This window comes from Camelus dromedarius, unplaced genomic scaffold (genome assembly GCF_036321535.1).
Source record: "Camelus dromedarius isolate mCamDro1 unplaced genomic scaffold, mCamDro1.pat HAP1_SCAFFOLD_43, whole genome shotgun sequence".
NCBI classification, from domain to species: Eukaryota; Metazoa; Chordata; class Mammalia; order Artiodactyla; family Camelidae; genus Camelus; species Camelus dromedarius.
In genome coordinates, this window is record NW_026989754.1 from 858,914 (window position 1) to 869,317 (window position 10,404).

General features: G+C 40.5%; 1 long non-coding RNA gene across 1 annotated transcript; it reads right to left on the bottom strand.

Moving 5' to 3' along the window:
* Positions 1-800: 800 nt before the first annotated feature.
* On the bottom strand, positions 801-3,549 carry LOC135320529 (uncharacterized). The gene is made up of 3 exons (XR_010379699.1): positions 3,374-3,549; positions 1,939-2,101; positions 801-1,660 (listed from the first exon to the last, which is right to left on the bottom strand). It is a non-coding gene; the product is annotated as an uncharacterized LOC135320529 (long non-coding RNA).
* Between the last annotated feature and the right edge of the window lie 6,855 nt (positions 3,550-10,404).

Below are 10,404 nucleotides of genomic sequence, written 5' to 3' on the forward strand. Positions count from 1 at the left end.
TAAAATCAGGAAACTTTATATGTCTTTTGAGGCCTCAGGATCTCTGCAATTAAAACAAGAACTTGAGTTACAATACTATTCTTTTCCACTTCTGAATTTCTAAAACTCCACACAATAGCTTTTTTATTAAGTAGCTAAAAATTTCTCCAGAATTTATTATTCTAAAATTCACAAATATCTGTTAATTTATATTTAAAGATGCTATATTTAAGAAATGGAATAATTATTTACTTTTAAAAAATAATTTAAGTCAAGAAATATTTGATACTGAATGTTTACTATGAGTTTAAGTATGTAAGCTTAATTTTTGTGGTACTGTCAATAAGGCACACAACGTGAGAGTTCTGGGTTAAGTTTTATCTGGGGCAAAATGAGGACTAGAACCCAGGTGACAGCATCTCAGAGAGCTCGGAGGAACTGCTCTGACGATGAGGGGGAGCTCAGCATTATATGAGATTTCATTGTATGCGGACGTGCAGTCAAGTATACGTTAAGTCCGAGGCTGCTGCTAGTCGAGGAACAGGTGTCTCTGTTAATGATTTTAGTGCTTTTCTAGATAGGAGGAGATGCAAGAATTTGGGCTCATAAAATTTCCTGAAAATGTCTAAATATCTGAAAGATTTTCTGCCCATTTTCCCAGAGCACAGAGCGCCCCATTCCTGATCTCCACACAGAACTACTTTCAGAGGGTGTTAAAGGTCAGCAGCTGCAGTGGCTCATGACTTAATCAAATCAGAGGCAGATGACACGTGCCAATATTTAGTTGACAATATGTATATATTGTAGGAAAAAAATTACTTTTCAACCCTACCCCTGTTTTACTTTTAGTTAGAGATCACCTGATAACTGTTAGATGACTTAAGTCAGACGAGGGGTTGAAGGAGTCGTCTCTTGAGCCAGCCAGTGCTCTATGTCAGCCTCCTTGATCACATTCAATTTTCTTTCCCTTCAAACAGCATGCATCTGATTTTATGAAGTTTGGAGGCTGTCCTGAGCACATGGGGTCTGGAAGTGGCCCTGTTCCTGTGGTCTTTGTTTATTCTGTGAATTATGGTGTGAATCTTTATGTGCCCAAGCTTCATCATAATTTCAAACTTAAAGGATTTAAATATGGGAGATGGATGCCAAGTTCTGGGAATAGATTTTCAGGATAACAGCCAGGATTGGTAAAAAGTAGGGAGAATGGATACAGCCTTTAAAAAGAAATGTTATTTTACAATTTCTGGCAGATAAATTAAAGTGCTTGTTGGGATTCTGTCAGGAATGTTTAATTGGGAGACCTATCTCCCATTTTCATGAAATAAAATAATTTTATTATTTGTTTAGTGCCTACTGCTTAACAAATAAGTATCCCCTATGCATATAGTTTTATCGTTTAATCTCTACAAAGATTTCCTGGAGAACACACGTGTCACAGGTGATTGAACCAAGATCATCCAGGGTATGTGGCTGGAAGGCAGATGGGTTGGAGGGCTTACCCTCCTTCAGGCAGAGACAGAGACACCAAGGTTTATTGACAAGCTTGTTGTTGAAGTTGTTTATTTAATACTTTGCTTCCTTGATGAAGTGGATCTCTTGAAATTGTTTATGTCTGGACTATCTTCCCCTCTCTCCTCGGTCTCAGGACTTCTCCTCATAAGTAGTATGAATTCAGCCTGAACTGATTCAGAAAAATCAGAAAATAAAAAATTAGCCCACACAAATGTCTGATAAGTCTTTGTATTTCAGTACTTCCTAAAACTCTTAGAAACACAAGGAAGGTGTGTTACCTCGGGGACTGAGTGCATTTGAAGTGTGAGAAATGTAAGTGTGATCTGGTAAAGGCACAGGCTCTATAGACAGTGATCCCTGTTTGGATCCTGGCTCCCCTAAGTACTGGAAACATGACCACCCATAGCCTCAGTATCTTCATGTGTTAAGTGGGCTGATGGAGCTCACCTCCAAGTGGCCAGGTCAAAATGAGATGGTACGAGTGACTCTCAGGCAGAATGCTTGTCAAAATGCTAGTTGCTCTTGCTGCTTTATAATGTCTCCTTAGGTAATTCCGTTGTCCATTGGCTTGCGAATACCTCCTCATTTGATTTAAAAAAAATAGCATGCCCTAAAAATTTTAAAAATAAGGAATGAAGATTTACTGATTTATGCTGGTTGTATTTTTATAGGTCATTTATTAAAAAAAAATGTAGGAGTTCTCTAAAGAGAATTTATTCTGTGTGCCTAGAATAAGATTCAGTTAAAAATGATTTTCCTTTAAATGCTTTTCAGAAATTTTCTGTGATATTTTTCTTGAATAGTAGTTGAAGATTTCTGAGGAGGTTTTACATTTAGAAAAGTTTATTCTTGTAATAATTGACACGTTAAATAAGTGATTCAAACCCTGGACAGCATAAAGCCCTGGCTTTTTTTTTTTTAATATATATAATTTTGGTGGTTAGTGCTATGACATATTATTATTTATTAACGGTTTTGATTTTGCTTCTGGGTTGTCCTAGGTTTCGGCGCATGTGCCTTGGAAGGTTTCTCGGGCAAAGATGCTTATTTAAGAAGGTTGTCATTGTAAATGCTCTCAAGAGGATTAAACAAATTCCACAGCAAATAAATGAACATGTTTGGAAGTTTTCCACCCTCATGTAATTTCCAGAAAACAGACATGATTCACTTGCTAAGCCAAACACACAGGTACAGTAATGAGCCTGGCTCACATGACTGGACAGCACGGAGGGAGCCTCATCTATTGGCGTGGGTTACGCTGCAGGAAGGGCAACTGAAATTTTAATTAGAATTTATTTCCAGCGAGTGCTGCTTCCGCGTTTTTCTCCCAAAATTAAGGAAGCGCCCTCTTTCCCTGGCCATTAGTCTGCAAAGCCACACGGCTCACACACTCCCCTGTTCATCAGAAGGCTGGTGGAGTCAGTTTGCTTGGACACACTTAGCTACACTCGCAGCGGGGATCATCAGTCTCTTCTGTGTGTTCACCTCCACGTGCAGGGGAGAAAATCGACTTTTGCTGCCGACAAACGCTAATTGACTACCAGTTGTTTCAGAGGGACTGTGATGTTGAAAACTGGTATCCCTTTCATTTTTATATGTTGGATGCTGACAAATTGCACGGCCACACCCCCACTGTAAGTACACCCACCAGGGATGGTGTCGGAGTTTGAATCTGTGTGTTTTAGTATTCAGATCCTGGCACTGGTCAGCTTTCAGTGTTCTCGTTGGGTTTGGGACACTATTTCTCAAGCGATTTCTTTGGCTACCAATAAATTTGCAAAGCCGTCTCCTTCAGTGGAGTTCCGATGAGTTGAGTTGGGAGGGGCATGTGAAATTGAGGAGGGCAGAGAGGTGCAATGAAAACTAGCCACCATCTGGTTACCTCTCATTTTTTATGGGCCAAAGATGCTTGTCTTCTTTTCTTTACTCCTCCATCCATCCCTTCATGTCAGGGAGTCGTCTTCAAGAATTTCATCCTAAAATGTAAAGTAATGATGAAGGCAGTGTGTTTCTTTGGTTGATTTCATTTGATTTGCGTTCATTGTTAAAGATTTTCTGGTGAGGTTCTTATGAGCTCTTAAAAGCTGGAAGAGCAGCACAACCAAGGAGAGAAAGTCAAAGGAACGAGTCAGCGGCCCCTGTGAGGTCTGCGGGAAGAAGGCAGGAGGTGGGGCAGAGGCAGCACCGTGGCCTCCACTGCAGCCCTGAGGGCAACCTGCGCATGTAAAGCCAGCGTCTCTTGTCACCATGTGTTCTAACAGGACTCCCACTAAAGGAATGCGAGATTTGGGGAGGCCTTACCTATTACCCTCTGGTCAAACATCTTTAATGCTGACTGTATTTATTCAAGATGACACAGAGATCACCTGCAGAGAGTGAGGGAGTGGTTCTTGCTTCCTGTCTTGCCCGCCCTAGGCTCACTCATCAGATACCTGATTCTCGCAGGCACTGCAGTGCCCGTTGGGGGAGCTCTGCTCCTGGGGGTTTCTGCTCCTGTGGGGGAAGCTCTGCTCCTCGGGGAGCTGGGCACTGCAGTGCGCACATTGGAGGCGGTCGCACCAGCGCTGATACCTCTCTACGTGTTGTGCCTTTTGTGTAAGTAGTAGAGGTGGGATCCAGAGTCTTCCTTTGTCTACGGAGCTCTCCAGCAAACCAACTTGGAGGAAAGAAAGAAAATGCCTACTGTTCCATGACTGTGTCCTAAGGGTTTAAAGCTCATGCGGAGCACACGTGAGATCTCATTCAGTAAATACTCTGGGGTCTTTTCTCTGACTTATCATGAATTTGGCATTCTCTTAATGTTATTTCTCTTAAAACATGTCTAAGCAACCATTTTTGTGTGATGGTTATTGTGCGTAAGTGTCCTGAAGAAGCTGTTGTGGATGGAAGTGTGGGCATCAGTGGTACCAGAATGGCTGGTGGCCCTGGGGGCTGCCCGAGCTCCACACCATTTGTTACCAGCAGTCTTTCAGATTGCATCTTATTCCAGAGCTCACTGGGGCTCCCATCTCTCACTACGTATCTTGAGAGAATATTTGTTCAGAGGGTAGGGGACAGGATGCTTCAAAGTCTGGGTTCTGGGGTTCCCTGTCTAAAGGTGGCACTAGCACAAATCCTTTATTCATGGAGTAATGAAGCCCCCCAGTCTCGTGGCTAATTGGGACTCCCTGTCCTTCTTCATGTTAGGAGACGGAGGGCTTGGGTTAGGCCCCCAAACCTGTTTTGGTGAGCTTTCAGCCCTATCACACCACCTGTGTTGTCCCGTTTCAGTCACATGACTTTGATTTTTGCTGGTAGGTGTGACTCCTGGACAGTGCCTGGGACTTCCAGGTTCCCCCTACTGTAGGGACACTGAAGAAAGTTCACCCCATATGGTGTGTTCGGGGGCCTCGAGGACAAGTAGGGACCCACAGACAGATATCTGGATGGGTGGTGATCAGGCCAGAGTCTTGGAAGAACAGAGATTCCATTACTGTTTTAACAGTGAAATTGAGGGAGTAATTCTGGAAGGTCTGATGCAACTGAGATTAAAATTATTATATGGTTTTTATTGTTAGCAGGAGTGGTTTTTAACTCTTAGACCCAGTCCCCCCTATTTATAATAAATATTTTGTAACCTTTCTTTTCTGGTGCCCGGAAGTGAACGTCATAGAAAATGTAACCTAACTATAAATATGATAAACAAATAGGTAGATGGAAAGATGTGGTGCCTAAATTCTTATATTATGGGGTATTTTATATTCTATGCTAATTAGTGACCTCTCAGGACAAAAGGCACATACAAAGAGAGTCACTTCTAATAAACTATTTTTTCAAGCCTTACCTAAATGGGAAACAAGTGGCTTCAGAATGTTAGAGCACCTCCATGTCCCCGGGGAATTCTCCTTGTCAGAGTTACAATTGCTGATGGTGTCCTGTGCTAAGTGCAAGCAAATGCGGTTCGGAAGCTGCCCGGAGGCTGACTCCGGGGATTCCTTCTCCTTCGCAGCAGTGAGGGAGCCTTGCCTTTCCTGACCTCAAACACAGAGGCGATTTTGAATCTCTGAAAACTGCCATACCAGTGTTTATCACAACCCTCACAAGATACATTGAATAAAGTAGAAAACTTTAAGTGTCTCCTTTAGGATAGAAATAGGGTATAAAAGTAATAAATTAAAAATTCTAGTGCCCGAATAAGTGCTACATTACACTGGCTGCATCGTAAGGTTAGAAAACTTCATTACCGCTTTACATACCACATCTTGCAGTTAGATTTTATTTATTTTTTTTCCCTAAAGAAAAAACAATCATTTGATGAGTTCTTGTGTCAGAGGTGACGAGCAGAAAGCAAGTGTAAAACCAGGAATCGTGGTGCTGGTTAGTCTAAGACCATCTCCGTCACTGTGCAGATCATCCTTACTCATTTTACTGCACTTTTTGGAATCACCTTCTCACTTGGAAATACCCCTGTGTCAGTTGGATTTGTTAGTAAAACAATTCTATTTCTTACCTAGAACATCAGTGATGTTTTCAAGATGATAAAAAAAATTTGCCCATGGCATTTAAACAGTTGCTTGTTCTCGTAACTCATGGCTCACGGTCTAGTATTTGTCACAATTGGAGAACTGTGTTTTCTTTGTGCAAATTCTCATTGCTTTGGTGACGCAGGGACACTTGTCCTTACTGGATGGAGTATGATAGTAGTTTTTTGCATTCTCTCCCTAAATCTGGAGTCCTGTGTTATGTTTCCTGTTAACTTAAAAAATAGGAATATTGTTATTTACCTAAATATCTAACCTCACACCAGTGGTGCATATCAAATTGGTCCAAATAAGAATTCCAATATTAAATGAGACAGTAATTTCACAACCCACTTTTCCAAAAATTTGGATTGATGGTTCAATTATACCAGGGACATTAGCTGTTTTAATTGAATCAATCATTGCTTTCTTCAATAAAATTTTCCATTCCATCTGCTCTTTTGGTTTATTGTTCTTCAGTGTTTCATTTGCTTTCTTTCCCCAAAATATATGATTTTGGCTTTTGTCATTGAAAATCCTTTCTGGTTTTGCTACCTCATGCTGGAGAGGAAGGCTTGTGACTGTTTTATAGTCACTGGTTTCATGGTTGTATGAGTGCTTAATGCCACGTTGCAGGGGTGTGGAGACCTAATGAATTGTGTACATAAAAGTCTTATTATACACTGAGTGCAGGGTTAGTGTTCGCAGCCCATGTCATCAGTATCATAATTAATCCATTACAATCATCCTCTATTAATCAGTGTTATCCTTCTAACGTCTCCAGGAGAGGAAATGTAGTAGTCTAAATGCAAATCTTTGCCAAAATTTGTCAATTCAAAACATTTAAAACTTTGCTGTCAATAGGACTGTGTGCTTTCTGTCCCTAATTCTGCTTCTCCTGACCCAGGACGCGGTCTCCACAGCTGATGATCCGTGAGACACTGGATTCTTGAACCCATGGCTCTGTGTGTTCTGAGACATCTGGGGACTTCAGCACTGTTTTAGGGTCTTTGGTTCCCACCTCTTCATAGCATTGCTGAGATGAGATCTGTGGGTTCACCCTCATTCTTGAGTGTATTGTGCATTTTTTCTAGAACCAACACACGCCACCGTGGCAGCACTGCTTTGACCACGTGCTGGGGCAGCGTGTGCTTGTCAGTTCTTGGGTTTAAATTTTCTGTTCAAATTTCTAAAATGGGGTATATTGACAGATACACTTCATGTAAACAGAAGCTCTGTGGGGTTTTCAGCAACTTCTAAGAGCATAAATATTCCTGAAGCAGCTAATCTTCCTCCCAACAAGTGAGGAGAAAGCCGGCAAGTCCTGGGTGCCTGTGGCGGTCAAGCTGTGCAGCCCAGGCTGCTCACCGAGGAACAAGGAGAAAATCTTAAAAACCTACTTCCATGTTGTCTTTCACAGAATCTCAGAAATGAACGTTTTAATATCTAAAGAGGGGTGTTTTTTTAAAATAAATTTTTTATTTTTTTCCTTTTTCAGTTTTATCAGGTAGAATTTTTACAGTTCAACTTCACATACACATATTGCATGTAAATACATGTATAGAGCATACTGCATTTTTTAGTTTACATATATGTACTAATTATTGTTTCATAAGAACAGATTAGAGCTTTAGATTTTTAAAATTAGTTACCAGAGGAATAAGGACATCTACAAAAGAATAAACAGAATATGGTAATCCAATCACAAAGGATGGTCAGATGTGCTTGCATATATTCAAGAAATCAAAACAATATTTAGTTCATTTGTGGTCTTATTATTATTGCTATTAATTTTAGATTCCCCATAAATGAAGTCATATGGCATTTTTCTTTCTCTTTCCACCCCACTTCACTTAGAATGACAGTCTTCAGGTCCATCCATGTTGCTGCAAATGGCATCTTTTATGGCTGAGTAGTATTCCATTGTATATATGTATCACCTCGTCTTTATCCAGTCATGTGCTGATGGACATTTGTGTTGTTTACATGTTCCTTGTTCTATGTCCCTTCTGGCAACAATTACGGATTTTAAATATTTTCCACCTTAAAATCCTTCCTAAAGGAGATGTGGTAACTGGAATCAAAAACAGTTTCAGCACAGGGTTGTTTGTGATGGCCTTGGGGGCTTGGTAGAAAGGTTGGCAGAAAGGATTTCAGATTCTGATCAAATGAGTCCTCCTCTTGTAGCCCTGCTGACCGCCTCTCTCACGGCCTGCCCTACAAGTCTGACCAGTCCCTTCTGTGAATCCTACTGTATTGTGCACAAATTTTGTCCAATTGGTGTCATCCAGTAGGGACCTTAAGTGAGGCACCCAAGCTCCTGTGTTGGTTTCTTCCATCAGCCCTTACTTCCTTGGGAGCCAGGACTGTCTCATTGCCCCAAGGATCCCTAATGCCTAGTGAGATGCATGATAAAGCTGGCACTTAATGAGCACATGGGTCAAATGGAAAAACCTGATCAAAAAAAGGCCCTCATTTTTCAGACATGCCTACTTGAGCACATAGGGTAAAATGACATGTCTTCTTGGATTTGCTGTCAAATACTTCAACAAAGGACAAATAAAAGAACAAAGGTCTGAATAAAGGAAATATGGAAAAGTTTGTGAATTCCTTAATCTGGGTGATTGGCTTATTGTACTATACTTACTCATGTATACTTAAGTTAGTTTATAATTTTACTGTCATTAGCTGAATAGCAAGTATTAATGCGTATTAATTGAAATCCTTAGAACTGAACAAACTTACCCCACACAAAATCCTTAATATCCTAGTAGTTTGTCTTTCAGAAATCTTTTCCCACAAAGACAGGAAAAAAGGGAAAGGCAGATCCGTGCAGTATTTCCACGTTGTCAAAAGACCAAAGGCCGATACAAAAGAAGAGATTGTAAAAAAGATAAAGAGGCTGAAATCAATGTCCGGAAAACCTAGCTAACAATCCTAAATGGCCCAACTTAACTAACCTCAGCACTGCTGCATCAAGAATGGGGCAAATAGCACCTAGTGGATTTTTTTTTAATAAATAAATAATAATCCAGTTCCTACCACAGGCAATTATGATAAGACTGAGTATAATTTCTAACACCAACTAGTGTACAAATCATAATTTCTACTTGATTCAAACTGCTTCTTCTATAAAATTTGAATCTTTTTATTCTTAACACAGATTTGTGGCCTATGACCTAGTGATAAAATGTTCAACTGGCTTGTATTAAAAAAGGATCACCATAGTGAGAGTTTATTACATCAAGTATTCCTTTTTGGGAAACCCATGTGCCTTGTCACTCTCTTTCATAAGATTTCCTGTGGAAAATTCAATCCTTCATTCAGGAAAAGGCTGAGCAATATATCTCATGGGAAAACCTTCATAAACTGCAACACAAGAAAATGAAAATGACAGTGAGCAGCCCGTGAAGCCGGCAGACACACAGCGCACGGCTGTGTTCCCGCCTCGAATTTCTTTAACCAGCAGGGAAATTGTGCATTTCAAGAAATAGACATAAACAATTTTCAGGACTTGAGCACACAATTTCCCTTTCAGGGTTTAGTGGGCTTCCATTTAATTCTATGAGAAATGTTTAAAACAACAGAACAACAGCTGAGATAGGGTTTAAAGTAACTTTTATGTCTTAGTGAAAATAAAGCCAACTGATAGTTATCATTTTTACTTTATTTGATCTCACTCTCTTACTTTACCTCCCCAACCTCCTCCACAAAATGATTGTGAACATCCCCTCCTGTGTCAGAAGGCTAAGTAGAAAGTACCAATCAAATGGAGGTGGGCTTTGTTGTTTTATTTTTCAAAACAAACAAGTTTAATTCATGTGATTTAATAATTTACATCAGAAACAAAGTCTACTCAATAAATGGTAGCCAACACATGTCATCATAGCTGCTCATCAGGTTTGGCCCCACGTTACACACTTTTACATGGACATGTGCCATGTGCTGTCATGGGAAATGGTGAGTGGGGACAGGGCCTCTGCTCTCACAGGGCACACAGCCTGGTGGGGGAGGTGGTGTTCAATCATTGCCCTTTTTTTTAATATACTTACAAATTATGGGAAATGCTATTTAAAAAGAACAAAATGAGTCAATGAAAGTGAAAAATACAAGGACAGTATTTAGGCTGAGGGAAGACAGGGAACCTCTTTGAAGAGCTGACACTCCACTGAGACCCAAAGGACAACTCCGGTGCTGCAGGTGAAGGGCAGGGACACATTGATAAAGGGCTGATATCCAGAATATACCAAAATCTCTTTAAACTCAACAAGAAGGATGAACAACCTGATTAAAAAATGAGCAAAATTCCTGACACAGATCTCATCAAAGAAAAAATCTAGATGCCAAAGAAGTCTATGGAAAGATGCTCCACAGCATCTGTCATCAAGGGGATGCAGACTGAAACAGCGAGGTA